The sequence below is a fragment of the Pogona vitticeps genome, chromosome 4 (genome assembly GCF_051106095.1).
Source record: "Pogona vitticeps strain Pit_001003342236 chromosome 4, PviZW2.1, whole genome shotgun sequence".
NCBI classification, from domain to species: Eukaryota; Metazoa; Chordata; class Lepidosauria; order Squamata; family Agamidae; genus Pogona; species Pogona vitticeps.
Window position 1 is genome coordinate 10,223,173 of NC_135786.1, and position 21,724 is coordinate 10,244,896.

The 21,724-nt window shown below is 43.5% G+C and overlaps 1 protein-coding gene and 1 long non-coding RNA gene across 6 annotated transcripts in view; both read left to right on the plus strand.

Annotated features, from left to right (window-relative positions):
* The first annotated feature begins 1,217 nt into the window (after positions 1–1,217).
* On the plus strand, positions 1,218–6,238 carry LOC144588748 (uncharacterized). The gene is made up of 2 exons (XR_013544435.1): positions 1,218–1,493; positions 1,713–6,238. It is a non-coding gene; the product is annotated as an uncharacterized LOC144588748 (long non-coding RNA).
* Positions 6,239–8,685: 2,447 nt separating this feature from the next.
* GATA5 (GATA binding protein 5) overlaps positions 8,686–21,724 on the plus strand; it is a 46,542-nt gene continuing 33,503 nt past the window's right edge. The window contains exon 1 of one of the 5 annotated variants that reach the window (XM_072996760.2): positions 8,686–8,761. The gene's annotated coding sequence lies outside the window, so the exon portion shown is untranslated. Of the gene's footprint in view, positions 8,762–8,859; positions 11,118–14,833; positions 15,238–15,764; positions 15,944–16,165; positions 19,751–21,724 lie in introns of those variants that run through there. The other 4 variants (XM_078392109.1, XM_072996759.2, XM_078392110.1 and 1 more) reach the window with 4 other exon arrangements.

A 21,724-nucleotide genomic window follows, 5' to 3' on the forward strand; every position in this document is an offset into this window, starting at 1 on the left:
GGGGGGGGAGAGTGTGCTGGCACATTGGTTATTAAAACCCATGAAGAGCACATGCAATCAGCGGGAGTGAGCCAAACCCTGTTAACCCTTTCATCATAAAAAGTCATATCCAAAGAAGCTCCTTCAGTGTACTCCAGGGGAGGGGGGGGACATGTGGTTGTGATGTGGCCACAGACTGTCACTGGAAACCATTCTCCACATACTGCTTTATAAGGTTTGTTTGCGACTTATACAATCCTGACTTGTAATATTTGTATTGTGTCTATGGCCATGGCCAAAGGAAGGCTGAGAATGGCTGAATTAGTTAATATCTTTCCTGGATCATCTGAAACACATAAGGCAACCTTTTGAGTTCTCTCGGAATCTTTATCTCCTCCCGTGCCCCCTTTTTTTCCACTATTTGCCTCAAAATTTATACTGTCTCATGAGTTCTGGAGAACTTGTCTTGTTGGCAACTTCTTGAAGATGCAAGAAAGGTATTATCCCTCCCAGATGTTTGCTCCACTGGATAGATAACACAGTTCTACTCCTTCTCTCTTAGGTAGCGCACAAGATTACGGAGATGATTTAATGATGGCAGAGGGGAGCCTAGGGAGGTGAATTGCTCTGAGCTGGAGAGAAACGGGTGGGTGGGTTTCATAACATAGGTAGAAATCTGGAGGCAGGAAGGACGGGCTTCCACCAGATTTACCCACCGGCCCCAAAGATTCATGTGGAGGAATATTGAACATTCAGGGCTTGAAAGAATTTGCAAGCACCAGCTCCTTGGTCCATTGTCTATTACTTTAAGAAATTCAATTATTTTTCAACATGAAAGTGCTCTAGCAGTAGAAGTAGCCTTTAGCTCTCAGTCCTAGCGGGTGTTCGATTATAGACTTAATGGATGCGGGTTAAGGACAGGCAGTGCTGTGCAGTGGTCAGAGTGCAGCCCCCATAGCGGAATTCTGGTCTTTGCTATGGGGTCTACCACCCTCTTGGCTTTCGGGATGTTCAAATGCGATCCTTCCTGCTCTCCAGGGCTAAGGCAGGCCACCTTTCTCCCACCGGCTCCCTCTCTCGTTCTCCCCTCCGTCGTCGGTCAAAGGCAGCCCCCGACGGCTGCTTTTTTTTTTTTTTTTAACAGGAAAGCCCCGGGTCTTCTGAGCCACAGCCCTGGCTGAGGACGCGGCGTGTCTCTGGGAGGGCAGCAAAAAAAAGACTACAAATCAAACGGGGGAGACGTGAGAAGAGAGGGGGGCTGGATTAAGAACGGGGCGTCGGTGGGCGCCGCTCTGTCTGTCCCAGGGTCCTGGAAGCAAACTCACCTGGACAGCTGGACCCTCCTAAATCCCGTCTCTCCTTCCCCTTCCTCCTCCCCCCCCCCAAACCCCTTCTCGCCTGTCCGCCCATCTGTGGATTATTAGGATTAATACCTGCGCCGGGAGTACTTCTGACGAGTGCGCTGGAGGATCGTTTTAGGGTATTTACGGCTCTTTCTTCGGGCTAAACTCGAGGTAAGGGAACCAGCGCAGAGAGGAGCCCGATTCTGCAACGTTTATTATTTCTTTCACCACTTCTGTCTTGCCCTGTAAAATTGTGTTCTGGCAATTCGTAAGAGCTGCTTCCGTTCCACAGAAAAATGGGCCTTGGGAGAGTTTTTGATTATTCAGAATTTTTTGGTGTATTAAGCAGCACACTTTTGCTTTATCCTTTTTTTTTTTTTTTTTTTACAGGCTCTCAGGTTTCCTGAAACCAATATCCTTCTCCTTATCCTCTGCAGAAATACACTTTTCCCAAGTCAGACCTAACCACTGCGTCACACTGCCTGGCCTTTATCCTGGCCGTATTTAAAGAGCATCCATGGACCAACCCATCAATGAAAGACACCAGAAAGGCTTTCCTGCTGTAAGGTCACTGAATCTCTGCCGACCTCTTGCCCGGGTCAAGCCTGTTACAGCCTGGGTGGTCTTCTGCTGGTCACCCTCCTTGATCCTGACCTGCTTCACAGGGTTGTTGGGAGGCAGAAAGTAGAGGCAGGCGAACCCTGTATGGTGCCCTAAGTTCCCCACAGAAGAGGACGGATATGAATGCATTGCGTTAAATAAATAAATGAAGTTTAGAAAGGCTCCAAAATTTATTGTCTTTTTTTCTTCAACGGTGTAAGACATCTTGGTTCCTTTCACAGAGAAATATGGGATTAAATAAAATAAAGTTCCTAGAAGTTATGTTTGACATTTTAATTAAACTGCTGTTTTTTTATGTAAATTGCCTAGAATAGTGCTGCGCACTAATGGGGGTGGTATATAAGTACATGAATGAATGAATGAATGAATGAATGAATGAATGAATGAATGAATGAATGAATGAATGAATGAATGAATGAATGCAAATTGTCAGCCTGGATGCACTTCTCGTACAATGCAGCAAGGCAGTTTCTTATTTTAAAAAAATCAGAGAAACACATTTCTAGTAAAGAAAATGGCAGTACTAGTGAACCTTGTCAAAAACATGGTGTTTCTCCATTACACGATAAATAGCAGTTTGATACCACTTTAAACACCAGATCTGGGAATGCTGGGATTTGTAGTTTAGAACCCTTTTCTGAAGTTCAGACTAGCACACCAGAGCTGTCTAGCAGAGAGTTATAAGTGCCCCAGTGAAATGCAAACCTCAGGATTCAGTGGGGTGGAGCTGTTGGCAATTAACGTGACCCCAAACTAAACTGTCACTGTATACTGTGATGTATCAGACATGTAATTTTAGGTCCCTGTTGAAGACCTTTGCTTTTTTTACATGTTTATTAGCCTACCTATTTTCTGATAAATGTTCCACCTTATTTCATGTGTTGGTGTGTGCTGCTGTGAAATCTTAATATACAAGCAGTTTGTAAATATTCACAAATGAATATTAAATCAATTATTATCTAGTTGCGGGCTTTAAAAAAGAATCTGGATGGCTGATGCTGAGACACGTAGCAGATCATAACAGAGTTTTGGCATTCTGCAGGCCCAAAATACCACTGTTACATTCCAAGAAGCCACCAAAAACGCTGGGAGAAATGGATGTTGAATCAGCCCTAAGAGAAAGTAATAAGTGGGGAAATCGAAATGCATGGGAATACTTCTAAGAATTTCAAAGCACCCGAAAAAATCACAAGTAGCCTTATCTCAAGTAAGCCACATGAAGCTTCTTGTTACTTAACCCAAAGTAAGTCGAGACATGATTGCAATTCAGATCTAGCTTTTTCTCATTGTTGTGCCACAAATGTGAAGAGAAAGCACATCTGGAAAAATGCAGAGGTATTCAGAAACTCTCTCAAGACAGTAAACAAACAAGGTTGACTTAGTCAGACAAGAGATACCCACAAATTATGTTCAATGGTTATATATCATTAAATGGGTGTAATCCAGTAGTAAGTCACAATTAGAGTAGTGCCATTACAAGTATTGACTCATCAGATTCCCCACTTATTCAATGGGCCTACTCTAGAATTGACTTAATCCTGGATTTCAGCTACTATAATAAAATTTCCACAAAGCCTTGTTAAAAGCCATAGTATATTTTAAAAAAGAGATTCATATTAAAACAGAGGCACATTATAGCGTTTAGTGTGCTAAGAATGTAGTTCAGGGCTCAGTTCAGGCATGACACTCACTGAGAGATCTTGAGCCCGTTGTTCTTTCTCAGGCTGATCTACTGAATAGGATGGCTGTGAAGACAAAGGGGGGAGAGCTATTTAGGGGCTCACTCGAGAAAACCTCATGGGGAAAATGGCTGGGTTCTACCTGCCCCACCCGTCCTGAGTGCAAAAAGAAATCTATGTGAAAATGTACATTGTGAGGTGATGCTGCTGGTCAGTTGCAGAAAAAACAGCACAGTCCTGAAAACTAATTCCCAGAATGATGGGTCCCTGTTGTGTCTTCTTTTCCATAGTTCTGTTTCTGAGTGCACCAAATACTTTTTGCAATTTATTTAAAATAAAATACCTTTACGGTGCCTTTCTCCTTTAGAAAGGACCCAAGGCAGTGGACATCATGAAAGGACCATCGTTTAAAAGCTAAAAACAATAAGTACACAAATATTTTTTAAAAATGTAAACAAATATCACTCTAAACGGGTGAATTAAATCAACACCAAAAACAGATTCAAAGCACAAGGCACAACATTTTCAAACTGGATTCAATGGCCCATAGGGTCCCTTTCAGCTCTGCAGTTCTAAAATGAATCCGGCAAGATCAAACCAACCAACCAACCCCTCTCAAACAGCCCCTCTCAATTCAGGGAAAGCCTGTCTGAAGAGAGAGGTCTTCTCCTGCTTCAAGAAGGACAGCAAAGATGGGGCCAGCCTGGCCTCCTGTGTTCCATAGTCTGGGTGCAGGAACAGAGAAGGCCCTTTCCTGTATCCCCACCAAACATCTGTGAAGGTGATGGGACTGAGAGAAAGGCCTCAACTGATGATCTTAACACCTTAGCAGGCTCATAAAGGGAGACACAGTCCTTGAGATCACTTAGTCCCAAGTCATTTCGGGTTTTATAAGTTTAAACCAGCACTTCGAATTGTTCTCATGAAGTACTGAAGCCAAGAGAGAATTCACAGCAGGCACATTATTATGCATATGGTCCATGTATGCTGCGGATAAAGATGGGGAAAGTAACTTTTTTCTACTCCAGCTCCAAAATCTAAGGGAAGGTTCTGGGAGTTGCCGATTTTTTAAAAGTATATTTCCCCATATTTGGGTGGGAAGACTTGTCTACTGTAAACATTTCCTGACCACCTCTATTGCAGGGTGCTGAGAAATCCTTGCTGGTATGTGGACAGTGAAAGGGGGAGAGTTTGCAACAGGATCATGTTGCAGAATCTCCCACAGACCGGGCTACATGTAACTTTCACCTTAGCAGCTCCTGCTCTGTATTTACTGAGCCCCACCTAGGTCTCTACTTCCTGGCCACACCTAGAAGTGTGAGAGCCTGGTCAGGAATGCGGAGGTGGGCGAAGGAAGGGTAGAATTGTCCCTTCTTAATTCTTCACTCACCCCTGACTTGGAAAGGAAGGCTGGATAATAAATATAAGAATAATATCAGCTGGAGTGGGGGGGGACCCTATGGATCCTTGAGTCCAGCCCCAGTCAAGAAGCCACAGAGGGGGAATCGAACTCTCAACCTCTAGCTTTGGAACCACTGGGCTATCCAACAGTTCCATGAACTTACGAACACTTTGATGAGTACTTAGGTCCTCATTAAAAATCTTGAACGTCTACCCTCGTGACATCGCTTAAATGCCTTGTTCCCTGAATCAAGAGATCCCTGTTGATCTCAGTGAATGGCTAAGAATCCCAAGCACACTTGCTAGGGAAGGACAGATCACTTAGAAAGCATTGGAGCAAACTCTGAGTCCTTCTTAATAAGATAAATGGATGGACTGGATTCTAAGCATTTAGGGAGGCTGCATTTAAGGGGGATTCGTTTTCAAGGGGAATCCGGGAGGCAGAGATCCGGATCTCTAGGATCCACAAAGACCTTGGGGACCCGGAGGCTATTTACTCCGAAAGATGTTTCCTTGGTTTCGGAGGAATCATCCTCCAAAAGGTCTGGTGGTTACCGAAGCCACCTGTAAAACCTCTTTGGTTTTCTGGACTCTGACCCCACACAATGATGGGAAAAAGAGGGAATCCCTCTGTATTTGGGAACGCCAATACATCATCCCCGTCATCATCATCATCATCATCGATTAAAAACGTGCGATTCCTCAAAACTCTTTGAGGCAGCCTGGATTTTAATGATAATTTCTGGATGTCGTTGGAAAAACCCGGGGCATTTTCTTCCCGTTTTCGTTTCGTTTTACTCAAAATACAGTTTTCACGCTTCAACTTCATTCGGAAATGGCGACTTTTGAAAAGGGATAACCGGGAACCGGAGCTTTCAGCGAGGATCCGTACACCGACAAGCCGATCCTATACGTTATAGCGACCTATACCACTCTATTCTAAGGTACTCGGGTTTATTTCACTCGTGATTCCTCCAAGGTGAGTATAGAAGTTTGTTGAGTTGCGTGAACAGCAATTAGAAAATACATTTGATTTCCCGCTGCCCCCCCCCCCCGGCCTTTCCCTTGGGACATCTAAATACTGCCGCAGTCAAACAGGGGGTTGTTTCTGGGTAGAAAACTTCGAGATTATTATTTAGCGGGCACAGTCCTGCTCTCGTTAGAAGACGTGCTATCAAGTCGTTTCCGACCCTACGAACGAATGACCTGCAAAAACCCGAAAATCTCCATAAGCACCCTACAACTCAACTACAACTTTTTCATTTATTCAGTCAATCCATCACACATGCCGCCTTCCTCTTTTCCTACTGCCTTCCACTTTCCCCAGTATCATTGCCTTTTGGCCGGCGAGACGGGTCTCCAGATATTGTGCCCAAGGTATCATTTCTCCAGTTCAATGATTTTAGCTTCCAATGAAAGGTCAAGTCAACTCTGACTCCCGGAGACCCTTTTTAGGGTTTTCCAGGTAGAGAGTACTCAGAGGTGATTTGCCATACTTTACTCAGGAGAGCCTCTTAAGACTGTGCAACTTGCCCAAGGCCACCCAGGCTCTCTCTCTCTCTCTCTCTCTCTCTCTCTCTCAAACTCTATGGCATAACACCACAGGTGAAAAGAACCCATTGGCTTTCTTTTTCGTTCAGCTTTCATTTCTGTACACCCTATGGCTGATTTTGGCTCAGATCTTATTTATTTATTTATTTATTTATTTATTTATTTATTTATTTATTTATTTATTTATTTATTTATTTATTTATTTATTTAATATCCCGCCTATCTAGTCACTTAAGACCACTCTAGGCGGCTTACAACAAGCGTGATGCAATATAATTAAAACAATTTTAAAAAGGGGACAAACTTTGGACAAGATGGAACAGACACTAGGAGAGAGGGGAAAAAAGGGAAAATCAGGAATTGGTTGAGTGACGCATCCTCAAGACACTTCAGGATCTTTGCTGCTGCTTCGTGGCTGCCCTCGCAAGTCTCCGCTTCCGAAGTTTTTGAACCAAGGTGTAGAAAGTCTTTCTCCATCTCAGATCCCTTCCTTATCAGAGTTAAAATTCTGCAACCCTTCTGGAGCCATTGTTTGCATCGTCTTAATGCTCAACCTTAATCCCGCTCTGGCTCCCACCCATGTTCTGTGCAAGCTGTTGCTATTTACTGCCATTAATACGGCGGCGTCGCCATCCCTTCCGCCGAATCCCGTGGACGCTACTCTCGAGTCAGGGCGCCTAGGATCGGGCTGCAAAGACAGCGCAATGAAATTTTAGCCACGTTAATTGCAAAAGCTGGACTTTGGGGGGGAGGAAAGGGGGAGACTTTTTTTTTCTTCCAGCAGAAGGGAAAGCTTTCCTGATTTTTCCTCAACAAGACCCAGAGACAGAAAGTAAAAAGGCTTCACCTCAACCACTCCGTTCCTTCCTCTCTTCTGAACAACCTAGGAAGCTTTAAAGGCAAACAGCCGGAGTATCTCTCTGTTATGATCCCTTATAGATTATTAATTTTATGTGATCCTTTGAAATCTGGGTATTGGGGAGGTCATAGGGAGTTTATTTATTTAACTTATATGCCGCCCACACTACCCAAAGGTCTCTTTACTCTTTCTTGAGTAAAGTCAGGTAAAGGGCCTGACAAGGACACACACATGGCAAATTCTGTATAAAAACAGACCTTTCATGGAAACTGGAAGGGAACCTCTTAGAGGACAGCAACTTAAGCCGATTCAGTTCAATAATACAAGTCTGATTGTGAAGTCCACTTATGTGATTCTTTGTATAACCCCTGTTGGTGCTGTAGCAGTGGCTTCTAGCTGTTTCATTTGTGTCATTATCACAAATGATAATTTTCATTAGCATTATGAAAAGTAGATTTAAAAAGAGAGAAAAGAGAACCCTGGAATATCAGAGAGTTGGAGGAAACTGTAAACTTCCGGAACTGACGAGTTCAAAGTACCTTGAGTATTTTTTTTTTTCTATGTCCTTAATTTGAGCCTTCCTCCCTGTCCTCAACCACCACCATCCTGCTTTTTCAGGCAAAGAATCTGATTTTGGAACATAAAAGGTAATCGCATTTTAGAAAATAAAATCAGGTCTTCCTCTCCTAGAAGAGGACTAACAGGGACTAACCCGCCGAGAGTACTGGAGTACTTTTGGAGTTGTTGTTGTTGTTTGTTTGTTTGTTTGCTTGCTTGCTTGTTTGCTTGCTTGTTTTTTGAGATAGAAGTACTTTTTGCGAGGAAAACCCACGGATCAAAAAGGCGGACTTCCGAGTCAAGTTACGTTCCGATCGACTTCCCAGGGGGAGTCTAATTAATTGTTACTGAAGAAGGAAGATCAACACTAGGCAGTAGTAATATTGGCGAGGCGCAGCTGTTGTATGTGAACAAAGTGGTGGATCGATCCATCCGTCTTGTCTGCCCGTCCAACCGCTGCAAAATTTGCTTCTCGGCCGCCGCCTCTAAAGAGCTGCCCTCGTGTCCTTCAACAGGCGTAGATAGCATTTCCTCCACGGGGAAGCATCACCTGTTGAATCTCAGCCTGAAAAGCAATCAGAGGCGCCTCGGGAGCGGGGAGCCCTTTGGCTGCCATACTTAAGTCCCTCCCTCCCTCCCCACTTATCCTTGGTTGATTTAATCATGATACTAGATTAACCTTAAGTTCTTTTGCAAGACGGAGAGAGACGGTAAAGAAGTTTTTCCTTTCTTAATTTATCATCTGATGAAGTGGACTGCAGTCCCTAAAGGTTTGTGCCAGATAAAACGGCCTGTTCTTTAAGGAGGTACAGTATAAAACTCTTCCTTGTATTTCGGAACGGATGCCCTGAGCGCAAGAGACGGGAGTTAAGTCGTTCTCTAGAAATGAGGCTAGACAGAGCCCTTCTCTGAAATGATCAAGCAAAAATAGGTCCAGACGTCTGTGTTATAGGACCCTCATAGGAAAAATTCATCAAAAATGTATTTAAAAGTATACTAAAAACAATTAGACACAAGAAAGAGCTGGATTTGGGAAGTATAACCCACTCCATATAACTCCAAATCTATGTTAAAAAGGAGTGCTTCTCTGATGCCATTTTAGGCCACAAATCTCAGGTCTGTGCTGCCATATTAGCAAAATCTAAAATGGGTTCATAAATAACACCTTTCCTAATTAACAGTGACAAGTCCCCTCTGTCCTTGTGTGCATGAGTCATGCGCTTTGTGTGTCGTTATTGCCATAAACACCTGGTATTTATCCCACCTCCAAGTGTGAAAATGACAGGGGGTGCCTTGGTGAATACAAATAATAATCCTTCGCTCTCTTTGCAACTCTTGTAGAAATGACAGATTACAAAGAGGAATCAAAGAGAATGGGGGAGAAAAAGTGAGATGGCTAAAGTGAGTTATATCCATAAATTCCACTGTGCATATAGAGGGCTGAGTAGAGATCAGGGCTTTTTAGCCTACACTGCTTGAAATCCTGTTGCTTTAACTTTTGCCACTTAAGGCTGTTGGTGTCATCAACTATATATTGGAAGTAAAATAATCCAGTCCCCTTCCCCCAGGATTCCTTTCATAATGGGGAAGTCATTGTAGGGGCCGCAGGATGGAGGGAGCCTTTAATTTCCAATAATCATCACCACCAGAATGATTTTACTAGTGGCAGCGATTCTTAAGAATTAAGAAATCCCCTCCCCCACCCATAGTGTCCAAGATAAAAGAAATCCCAAGGGACTTTGGGACTCTTGAATGTGGAATACCAGAATATTTTCTCAATTTCAGAAAAATCGTGGACATCACCCTTACACCACATAAATTAAAGTGACAGAATATTACTCTCCCTATATTACCTAGCTTTCTCTAAGTCTTCTTTGTAGCCAAAATGTTGCTTTCTTTGGCAAAACTCTGGCCTCAGCACAAGCTAGTTAGAAATAACCTATAACCTAACTGCTGCATATCAGTGGACATATAATTCATAGGAGTTAATTACTTTACCTGATGTCTGGATATTTATATAATCCACACTTGTCAAGTTCATCACCTGTGTTAATAATGCTATTGTCATTTTGAAAGTTTATTACCCGTGTCATTTCCCTCAATCCCACAACCATGTAAATAAAACATGTAGTCTCAGGTTTGTACACCACTAGTCTGAAGTGGGCTGTAACCCAGAGAAGTTTGTAGTGAATATATATGTATGTATTTATTTAAAACATTTTACCATGCTTTTCTCCTGTAAAAGCACCCAGAACAGCTTTTAGCATTAAGAACACAATATGAAAAGCTAAAACCAGTAAATTATTCAAAAAGAATTAAACATATTTAAAAAGGTTAGGCAAAAGAATAACCAACACAGATTTAAAAGCAAAAAATAAATAAATTACAAATCATTCTGTTAAAAAAGTCCCTCATACTCATCCAGTTACTAAGGAAAAGCCTGCCTGAAGAGAAAAGTCTTCACCTACTTGCAGAAGGACAGCCAAGATGGGGCCAGCCTGGCCTCCAGTGGGAGAGAGTTCCAAAGTCTGGGGGCAGCCACAGAGGCCCTCTCCCATGTCATTATCAAATGCACCTGTGAAGGTGGTGGGAGGAGAGAGAGGCCTCTCCTGATGATCTTAACAGCTGGGCATAAATCTGTAAATGTCTTACAGGTGTGTCACAAGACTTCTAGCAGGGTATTTTATTTGACCCATTTCATAACATCTGTGAACCTAAACAAGCACAGAATACGGACATCTGAAAAGAAGCAAAAAAAAAATAATCACCAAGTCCCCCAATATTTTGTCCCCTTCTCCAAACATATGAAGGCAAACAATTCCAGACCAGAATATCTTTTTCTGAACAAAATTATCAACTATTATTATTATGGGTTCAAGTTGCTTATTCGTGTTTTGGAATTCTCGCCGACCGCCTGGCGAGGATGCAGAAAGACGGCATAAAAATTCGGAGAGAGAGACAGGAGCCAAAAAAATTCAAATCGGTCGCTGTGTGTCTTCCGGATTAAGGACAGCCCTTTTAAACACAGCCTGGAGTTTGACTCTGGTTTATTTCTCTCGATTCGTACGTAGAAGGAACAAGGAAGGGTCACCGATGTAGGGGAAGCAGCGCGCTCCCGACTGAAAGGTTAGTTAAACCGGAGTCACTACCCTTCGGTTTAGACGGGCGACTTTGCCCCACTTTCAGCGGGGATAATGAAGGCGATCGCTGGGGACTTCCACTCAAAGGGCGCTGGCCGGCCTTGGTTCCTGATAGGGGACCTCAGCCGGGATACAGCGAGTTCCTTCGGACTTCGGAACCCAACCTTGCTGAGCGATCTGTTTATTGCAACTGCCGAGGTTTTCCTGGGTGCCCTGCTTCGGGTCAATGAACGCAGGATGCGGGGACGGCCCTGTTCGGAGCGGGTGTCTTTCTTTCACCGGCCACCTTCTGAGTCTCATCCGATTGATTCCAGTCTTTAAGTAACTGACCGTCATTCAATGGGAAACCAATTTATTCTCTTGCACTTAATAATTACTCTTCCCATTTCTTCCTCTCTTACACGTTCCAATTAGTTACCAGGCAGCAACAGGTGCCCCTGCTATTCACCTAGAGGCCGCGAGACTGAGGACCTGTCCAAGCTGAGAACAGTTTAGGGGAGCCTCAAGGGGCTAGTCCACTGTGAGCATATCATTCTTAGGTGGTGTTTGAGTCACTTCCCGCTTATGGCGGCTTTACGAAGGTTTTCAAGGTGTGGGAGAAGGTGTTTACTACTACCAGTCTCCAGTAGGATCCGAACCTTACCTCTGTTGCACCCTAGTGTGACAGTTTGTGAATTGTATCACACACGCTCTTCCTTCCTCAATTCGGTTTGAAATCGGCGCGTCTTTCTCCTCTGTCGGGCTCCTATTTAAGTGGCTGTTAAGTCTCGTTGATTCTGGCTAAACTTTTATGTGGGAGCGAAAGTCTTTATGAACCCCACGGAGCTACCTCTGTAAAGTCATATTATACAATTACTGTCCTTACATATTTGGGGGGGGGAAGTATTATTTCACCCGAATTTCACTGTTTCACGGTTCCTAAATCTAGCTCTTACTGGCATCGTTTCTTCCTCTTCTTCATAGGTGAACTATCGGGCGTTCCTCTGAGCGTTTAAGCTCTCTTTCCCCGCTTTTACTCTCAAGTAAAACCACCAAATTGCACACAGAAGAGTGTCAACATTCCTTTATGCATTTTCCAGCGCCCATAACTAGCGTTGGCCTCTTTAACGCCACTGCTTTTGCACAAACTCATTTATTGGGGACCCAGCTCCATGAAACTCAACTCAAAAGAAAACTTGCTTTTCCTATAAACGTGTGCAGATTCGGGTAGCGAAAAAGTTTGCCAGGGTATAAATTTCGGCATAAAATTTACAGTATAAATTTAGTTAGGATTTTTTTTAAAAAAATACTATAGGCGCAAATGTTGTGTTATTAGCTTTGACATTTAATAAGAATAATAAATTATATAACAATAAACGAAACAGCAATAATAGTAAGAGCAGCGGTAGCGCTCGGATTGGTCTGCAATGCAGCGAAATCTGACATGTTCCGTAGTATCCGCGGATACACACCTCAAATCCCGATCGATTCTTTCTTTCATTTTAAAAGCGGTGTCGGGTCCATCCTCAGCTCAGTGGGCGATCGCACCATTCAGGGCTAACCAATTCTCCCTGGAAGCCATCCACCCACTTCGGACCAGTTCCGTTGCCTCCGGGGCGATTACTTTTTGTTTTAAACTGGTCAGCCTGTCCCATCGAAGGATGGCGAGATCTCTCGTCCCAGCTGGCTTGGGATTTGGAGGCGTCCAAAACGGAAGCGTTGCGTTGGCTCCTAGCCGAGCCCCTGCTTGCTCGGAAGGAGAACGATAGCTCGCCCTAAATTTGCAATCCTATGATGAAATTGACCGAGTCTAGTTAGTGGTTACAGAGGTGTGAAACCACTGGATATGAAACAGATCTCGACATTCCTGGACTTGCCAGTCCGAAAGACTGAATGAGATAAGTTATCAGCTGCGCTCGTTTGCTGACAAATCCCCCCCACCCTCAGTGGTTTAGGTAGAGGTTGGGAGTTCGATTCCTTACTGTGCCTCCCAGGGGAAGAGCCAGCCTGGGTGGCCTTGGGCAAGCTGCACAGTCCCAGGGCACCCCCGGAAGAAGGGAAAACAACTTCTGAGTAGTCCCTACCTAGAAAACCCTGAAAAGGGTCTCCATGGGTCAGAATTGACTTGACGGCACTTTATTATTGTTATTATTCCTTATCACGGCTCTGAAAAAAACACTTTTAAAACAAAAGCGGAGTTCCTTAAGAAGCACCAACGTTAAATATGAATGCATTTGTTAATTCAAAACTGATGCGGATAAGAAAAACCTAAAGCCTTCTCAAGTGAAAATCCATGGTTTCTGCCCATTATATTATTTCGTATTTCTTCTTCAAGGGGTAAAAGGCGTCCATATTTTATCCGCATTCTGAAAATTTCTTCCAAGTTTTCCCCTGATGAAACTGATCTGCGGTTTCAACCCTATAGAGATCCACTGCTAAATGTCCACAGGATTACAGCTTTATAATTTCACCTCTACTAAGATTCAGATCCTGAATCCACTTTTTCAAAAGCAGACTCAGTAGAACTCTGGCGGAGTTCTCAGCAATTACTTCTGAGTAGACCTATCGTAAATTTGCACTGTCGATTTTTTTAAAAAATGGAAATATTATTACTTCCTTCTAGCGCTGGCACAGGCTGAATACATTTGTCAAATAAACAAATAAAATAAAATTTATTAGGCAGACCATCGTACCGCATAGCCAAGCCGAAAAATTGTTACTAAGGTCTGGCAGCTCACGATCAGGAGCGTCAGTTCTTGAGCTACCCAAGAAAGAAAAAGTAAAGGAGAAAGAAAACAGGGGGAAAAAATCATCAGTCCTACACATCTATTCAACAGAGTAAACGGCGTTCAACCTGTTGAGACTAACCCCTAAATTGATATTCGTCTGCCATATAAAACGGGCAAAAAATAAAAACATTTAAACAGAGCAGGTTAAAAAAAACATGAAAGGGAACGGGCAAGAGAAAAGGAAGAAAAGCTAAGGTTGCAATCTTTTGAGCTTCGAAAAGTTACTTTTTTTATTGCAACTCCCAGAAACCTCTACTGACAGAAGGGTAGAGTGAGTTGTAAAGGAAAAAAAGTAACTTTTCAAAGTCTGGGGAATCCTACGCCAATTTAACTAGGCGTAAATGCCACTGAAGTTACCTACTTCTGACTAAACCTATCTAGGATTGGGGTGCAAAAGTCTCACCGACGTTAATAAAAATCTCCGAGCGCCCCTTTGTACGCCCGTTCCTACTTCAAAGGGAGACCGATTGCATTCTATGGGGCTTACTCTCCAGGAAATATGAAAATGGGATTCTATGCTTTAGTGTCACGCTGCGCTTTCGATTTCTGGAAGCAAATGGCTGGACTCCAAAGGGAGAAAGGCGCTTTTACTCCTGAGCAAACTTGATGGGGGAGTGATTAAAAGCCAAACGCGTAGGAGGTTTCTGAGGGTCAGAAATTTCCAAAAAAATCCACCACCACCCTCTTTATGTGGCACAAACTGCGGGGCAGAGGGAACTGGTTAGCAAGGGGAGGAAACTGAAAGAAGGAACCGCCTTTGCCATTTGAGGAAGGGGGGGGGGAGAGAGAATTAAAAAAAAATAAAAATTTAATCTGTGGTTCCTGGACTGGGAGATCCCCCGCCTTCCGGGCTTGCGTGGTAGCCACCCAATCTGACCACAGGCGGTAGAGCTGACCAGGAGGTGTGGGGACCGGGGGGGGGGGAGGGAGAGCCGCAGAAGAGTCACGTGACCCGGCCCCATCGCCGGGCCGTAAAGGGGCCGAGCCCTAGATGAAGGGGATCACTCTAAAGCCGAGATTAGGCGAGAGAGGAGCTGGTTAAGGCGCGATAGGAGAGCTGGTTCAAGAAACACAGGGAGGGGAAAAAAATAAAGAGAAGAGCTATCAGGCAATCCGAGATAAGAGCCGCCAAGGCTGGCCCGTGCTTCTCTTCAAAGGACTGACTGCTGGGTCTGAGGGGTGGGGGTGACTGGGAACCGGCATCTTTTCCCCCTCCCCCTCCTTTTGAGTTGTGTTTTTTTTTCCCCCTTTTGGATTTTTTGAAATATCCTTAAATTTTTTTTGTCCGTCCGACTCGCCTCGTCATGCGAACGTCCGCTTCTTGACTGTAGCAACAGCGTAAGTGTTCTTTTTCTTCTCTCTTTTTAAAAAACCCTCACCCCCCACCCCCTCCGTAGCAAACTTATCTGTTCTTCAGCTGGGCTTATCTCCCAGATAATGTCACTCTTGGGCGAGCTGGAAAAGGGAGGGGGGGCTCCCCGAGGTCCATTAGCTTTGCGAAAACCAGCGATTGATAACCGTTCCGGTGATTTACGGGTTTGCTGATTAAATCCCCCCCCCGAAAAAAAACCGCTTTAAAAAGAAAAGCGGTCACAATCTTTGCAGATAATGTTTTTATGCAGAAGAAGGAGCCGTTTCCCTACCTTCTCCCCCCCCCCTACAAACCTTTGCAAAGAAGATTGGTAAAGGGGGGGGAAGATCTCAGCGAGATAATGCGCTCCCCCTCCCCCGTCACAGGGGTCTTCTTCAAAGCGATTCTCTTCCCCCCCCAAAAAAAAAAAATCAAAGAAGCAAAAATCTCCCAGGAAGCGATTTTTTTTTTCGGGAGTCATAAAAACAAACTGCCGCCCACCGACAGTTAAAAGCCCTACTTTAGCTGAGCTGGGACGGATCCTGGTTCCCTATACAGCGGTGACTCTTGAGTAGACTTATTGGGGTTACCCTGCTAAATATCGGGGGAAAAAAACCCTAAAAACCAAACCCGCGCGCACACCCGTTTTCCAATTTTCATTTTTAAGACTGGACGACCTGGCCCGAGTCAAAGGTGCGTCTGGAGCCGACGCGAGATGGCTCCTCGCGGGGGATTTATTTCTTCCAAGAGCCCACGTGGAGGATCGGGGCGGAATGGAAAGTTTTGCAAGTTTTAACGGGCAGGAAAAAAAATGTCGGCATCGCTTGCAAGGCGAGCTTTGACCTCCGAATAAACGTGGAGTCCGAGCCTCTGCGCCTTTACTTGGAAGTCAGGCGCTCTCTGTTCAATGGGACTTACTCGTAGGAAAGGTGTTTCTCGGAATCAAGGTGTACAGGCAGGAGTAGACAGCCACGGCCCTGCAACGAACTGGCAGGAAATTTCAATGCGTTCAGTACTGAATGCGTACCTTCGGAAGGTTGTCGAGCTGAATGTATTCGAAACCCGGCTGATTTCAAGGCGATTTGTTTCGGAGTGAACGTGTTAGGCTGCGCAGGCTGCATGGCTGCGGCTAGGATCGAGGCCATATTGTCGTGACCTTGTAATAGCAAAGGTATTTCAGAGTAGAAAATTGAAGGTGTGGGTATGGGTTAAAATCGACCTTCAGGAATACGAGTTTATATTTCTGAATTAGTTTTTTTTTCTTAATTTAAAAAAAAATAGGGTTTTTTTTCCTTAAGAAAATAACCCGCCGACACTGTCATAAATATTTCAGGCAATTTGGTATTACAATATTTTGTTTAAGTTCATAACCGCCTCGGTTAACTGTGGTGAGGTTTTAATTTGCGCAGCTTGCTTGGCGATTTCGTCATCGCGAAAACTGGGCCAGGTGTTTCGCTTTAGCCTTTCCGTTTTGTAACTTTTAAAATTTTTAACATGTCAACGGAGTTTAAAAGAGAAAAAGAGAAAGACTCCAGAATTACCTGCATTCCGTGTTTCCCAAAAGAGAGAGAGAGAGAGTGAGTTTAGGACGGCATCGCTCGTGCACGGACCCTCAGCTACGTTTTACCCGTTTATTTTCTTTTTAAGTTAGATGTTCTTGCCCGCAGCCAGTTACCAAGCGGTTGGGCTGAGTGCTGGATTCGAACTCGGGACTTCCAGATTCTGAGCCAGCACCCTGGCCACGAGATCAGTTTGATTTTGTGAATTTTTTTCAGCCGAAATAGGATTTGATAGTGTGGCTAGGCTGAGGTTTTGAGGTTGGTGTGGCAGCGAGTTTTATGAATGGTTGGTTCTTTCCTTCAGATGGCAGCTGAAATTATTGTCGGGTGAGGTTTCTCTTTTTACCATAAAACTTTAATGAAGTACGTCAATCGCCTACTAGGAAAACAGTGGACCCAAGGAAAAGGCAGGATTTATATTGTTTAAAGGATGGCTTTAAATAGATCTACAAATGAAAAGAATATTTCCAAAAAATGGAGAAGAGCAGAGTGGAATTATAGAGCATGTCTCCTTAAAAAATAAAAAAAAATCCAATCTGCAGCAGAAAAAGTCCATCAAATTCAGTATAGTGCTTAATTTATTTAATTTATCTTTTTGATTATGCTGTTTTCATGTTTTTTGATTACTTGTAAACCACCCAGAGTGGTCGTAAGTTAGACGGGTGACATATAAACCAATTTTTTAATAAAAAAACTTTTTTTTCTGCTATTGATGCAACATGGCCCAGTGGTTCAGGTATCTGACTGCTGAGCCAGAGGTTCAGAGTTTGATTTCCCCCCTGTGAGTAGAGACAGTCTTGTGTGGCCTTGAGCAAGCTGCAGGGACTTCTGAGTATTCTCTGCCTGGGAAATCCAGAAAAAAGGGTTGCTGTAAGTCACCACTTACAGCCCATGGATCATTATTACTGCAACATGCACTGCTGCTCTGAGCAGAAATTGGTGCCAGTTGAAAATATCTGCAGATTTAAAAGGGGGTGGTGGTTATTATGATCACATTTGTAATAGCAAACTCTCACACTAGATTACAACTCCTAAATCTGGAGTTCTGCACTTGGCTTATTGAGAAATGAGTGCCTTTTTGAATTTCCTTCCATGTCAATGTGTGACTAGGTCTGAAGTCCAACTCCTGACAACAGGAAAACACACCTGTTCACATGCTACTCCTTCAGCTTAGCTGAGTTCTGGTATTGGGCCATCCAAATGGATAAAAGCTCTCACAAGGCATCCTGTTACATTTCCAAGCTTCTGATGGAGGCTGTGTGGTGTTTTTTTTTTTAACCTTAGTTCTGTGCACACCAAATAGGCTGCATATTCCACCCCTGGAATGCTTCCTAGTCTCCATTTTTAGCCACAACTGAGTGGAGTGGCTCTAAATATGCTTTATTGTCCGTTATTATCAATATCATTGAATCCTTAGTAATGCTTTGAGAACCTGAGTGTAAAGTTAAATCACTAATTGAGTGGCTTAAGGCACAAACCTGGTCATTCTCTGTACTACCATTCTTGCAGAAAGCAACCCTATTTGCTTCTCTGGCTCTGGCCGGAGCACCACTCTGTAGCTAGCACTCTGCAGGTCTGTGGATCTTCAGCAGGTCTCCATTTTGTACTTCTGGTCCATTAATTGGTATAAATCGGACTATCACACCACAGTAAAGAAATGGTCTTCTTTTGAATGTCCCTTGTGTGAAATATGGTTCCACTGCCATTCCTGAAGCCACCAACCATATTTGTGTGCCTAGAGGGTGCAGTAGTACTCTTCTTGTTGTTGTTGTTGTTGTTGATGATGATGATGATGATAATAATCATCCCCTCCATGGGCACAGGCCTTGTTGAGGCGAAAGGTGCTTGCATGCTTCAGTGAGGCTGAGAGCTATCCTGAAGGGTTCTCCGAAGCCAGACAGGTCTCAGCTGAGAAGCCAGACCCACTGTGTCCACCAACCATCAATTATGATGAGAGAGAATAAACAGAAATCCATATCGGCTTGGTCGTCACCGGGGTCAACAAGGACCGCATCAGATGCTATAGCCCCTGGGCATCTGGTGACTTAGGTTTTTGGTGAAAACTTGTATCTGTTATATAATACCAGCCTGGCAATTTTTTTACTAATACTAATAATGTGCAACCAAGTCAATTCTGCATTATGGAGACTCTTTTCAGAGTTTTCCAGGTAGAGAATACTCAAGTGGTCTATCATCTTTTTCTTCTGAGACAACCTTGCCCAAGGCTATACAGGCTGGCTCTGCTTATGGGAGGCACAGGAGGGAATCGGCTTCCAACCTCTGTCTCTTCAGCCAGAGACCTAAACCACTGAGCTTATGCAGGCAGCTAGTTAACATGGCAGATGTTGAGCACCATCCTGTTGAATACAGCAGCTGAAATCCTATTGCTTGGCCTAGTAAATTGCACACGAATAGATATTTTGAAACCATGGGAATTCATTACATCAACTCCCCCATGTTATATTGATTCCAATGGGCCTATTCTAGTTGTGATTCACTATGCTAAGCAACAGGATTTCTGCCCCTGAGCCTTAAACTTCTAAGCATACATGTAAAGCACTGTGCTTCAAGCTTTCCCTTTTCCTTGCTCTGTATCCTGCTCTGTCCATTGAGTTTAGACACACTTCCAGCAACATGGTGAAGGTTTAAGGAGGTTTCTTGCACAATTGTGTGTTTTTGCCTTCCACAATCTGTGTAAATCTCTTTTAAAGTCTACTGTAGCCATTGTGATCATACATATTTCATAGGAGTCCAATCTCAGTACTCACCAGCTGAGATAGTAAGAGCACATTCCCATATGAACGTAGGAGAAAAATGAGCTGGTTGGGTTGATCTAGATTCAGACCAATGTGCACCCACCAGATGGGTCAATTTCCTTAGAGCCGAAATGTCAGCGTTTTAAAAAAAGATTGATCTTCTTTCAAGTGGCTACTTCAAATGGGTAAGCAGGAGATTTATAAACAACTTGGTTTGTGATCTGATACTCTCTGTCCCTGCCAAAGTTTTCTCTGGCACTTTCAGTTCATAACTGCCTCCCCTGCATACCACTTAAGTTGAAGTGCCGTGAGGCTTCAGTCCACAGCTCTGAATATCATGAATTCTTGTCAGGTGTCATAGACTCTCTTTTTGGGAATGGGGTCTAATACCTTCCGATAATTCTAAGTAATTTAGCTTGAAGGCTACAGGGCTATTTCTCAGGAAGCCAACGGGAATACACTGCAAAGTCTGCTCAAATCCATGCCGAGGCACGCTTAACTTAAAGGAAATGTCCTTACAGCTTACAAAGGGCGCCTGAAAATGTCATTTTCTGCAGTCCTGTGTGCCCTGGGAATTTGCACAACTCGGTTGAACTAAACTGAAGTGACCTGGAATAATTCACTCTACTATTCTTGCAATATACCCAGATGAGGATGAAAATAAAAACATTTGCTTGTGAATGAAACACATTTCAGTAGTTACCATAGTCGTAGAGGTACTGGGAAGAATGCTGCAGAATTTAATAAAATATAATTCTCTGAAATAAGACTATCAGAGCTGCAAAAACCAGCAATATTAGGAACAGCAGATCTGTTGCACTGGTACTTAACTGATAAATAGGTTTTTGGTTAAAATCTGTATCTGCTATGTAACAGTCAGTCAAAGACTGTGTATTGTATTTAATCATCATCATCATTTGTGAAGTCAATTCTGACTTTTGGAGACATTTTCCAGGGTTTTCCAGTTATAATGTAGTCAGACGTGGCTTACATTTACCTCCTTCTGGGGGTGCTCGGGGTCTATGCAACTTGCCCACAGAGGCACAAGATGGTTCTTCTCTAGGAGACACAGTGAAGAATCAAACTCCCAGCCACTGTCTCCATAACAAAAATAGATGACACACAATTGTAAAAACAGACCTCTAAATTGTAATTTGTCACTTTTTCCATTCTCTTTTCTTCCTGTTCACCGAAGGCTCGAATTCATAAACTATTACTGTACATTATATTGTATCGATCTGATAGTCCACCATCTTGTTGGGCAGCTTCTTCTACAGAACAGAGGACTAGGATTATTCAAGTGAAATAGGATCATGCTGAATACATGCAAGTGTAGAAACAAGTACTGTAGCTGAGGAACTGAACAGAATCCATAACTTGCCATTGTTAAAACTAGCAAATCGCTCCAGTTGGCTCCAATGTTTTCTTAAGAAAGCAATGCTTTGTAGACTTGCTTGGGAGCAGGACATCTTCAATTTAGTAAAGTTCCTTTCTAAATGCATGGGGTGAACTGCATATGTGTAAACCCTGAATTGCCTACCTGGTCTTTAGTTCCAAGCAAAGTTGCTGAGTCAGGTTGGAAGTTCGATTCCCCACTGTGCCTCCGGGGCAAAGATCCAGCCTGGGTTGCCTTGGGCAAGCTACACAGCTCCAGGGCATCCCTAGAAGAAGGGAATGATAAACCACTTCTGGGTATTCTCTACCTGGAAAATCATGGAAAGGGTCTCTGTGTCAAAACTGACTTGATTGCACATACTTGCTATGTATCTCACCTGTTTGGCTGGTTGATAATGGGGCCTCCTTCCTCTGAGATGGGGTGGGGCAGTGTTCGGACTTCTAGGATCTGCTTCTGTTGTTCTTTTGTAAGAATTGCAGGTCCAATACCCAGAGGCTGGTTTGCTTTGAATTAATGAATTCTAAGGAATTTGTTTTGCATACCAGAAAACAACAGCTCTCACAGGCTTTTCATGTAAAAATTTGCTCGGCCTAACCTCCCAAGTTTTCTTTAAGTCAGCAGTATCATTTAGGTTGGGGGAAACCTCTTGTGTTCTATTTTTAAATAACTAGAAGTAAAAAAAAACTTGGTTAAGTTCCAGGTAATTTGCAATATATATTTTATTCTGCTTGATTGCTATAGAACAATTTTGTGAATGCATTCA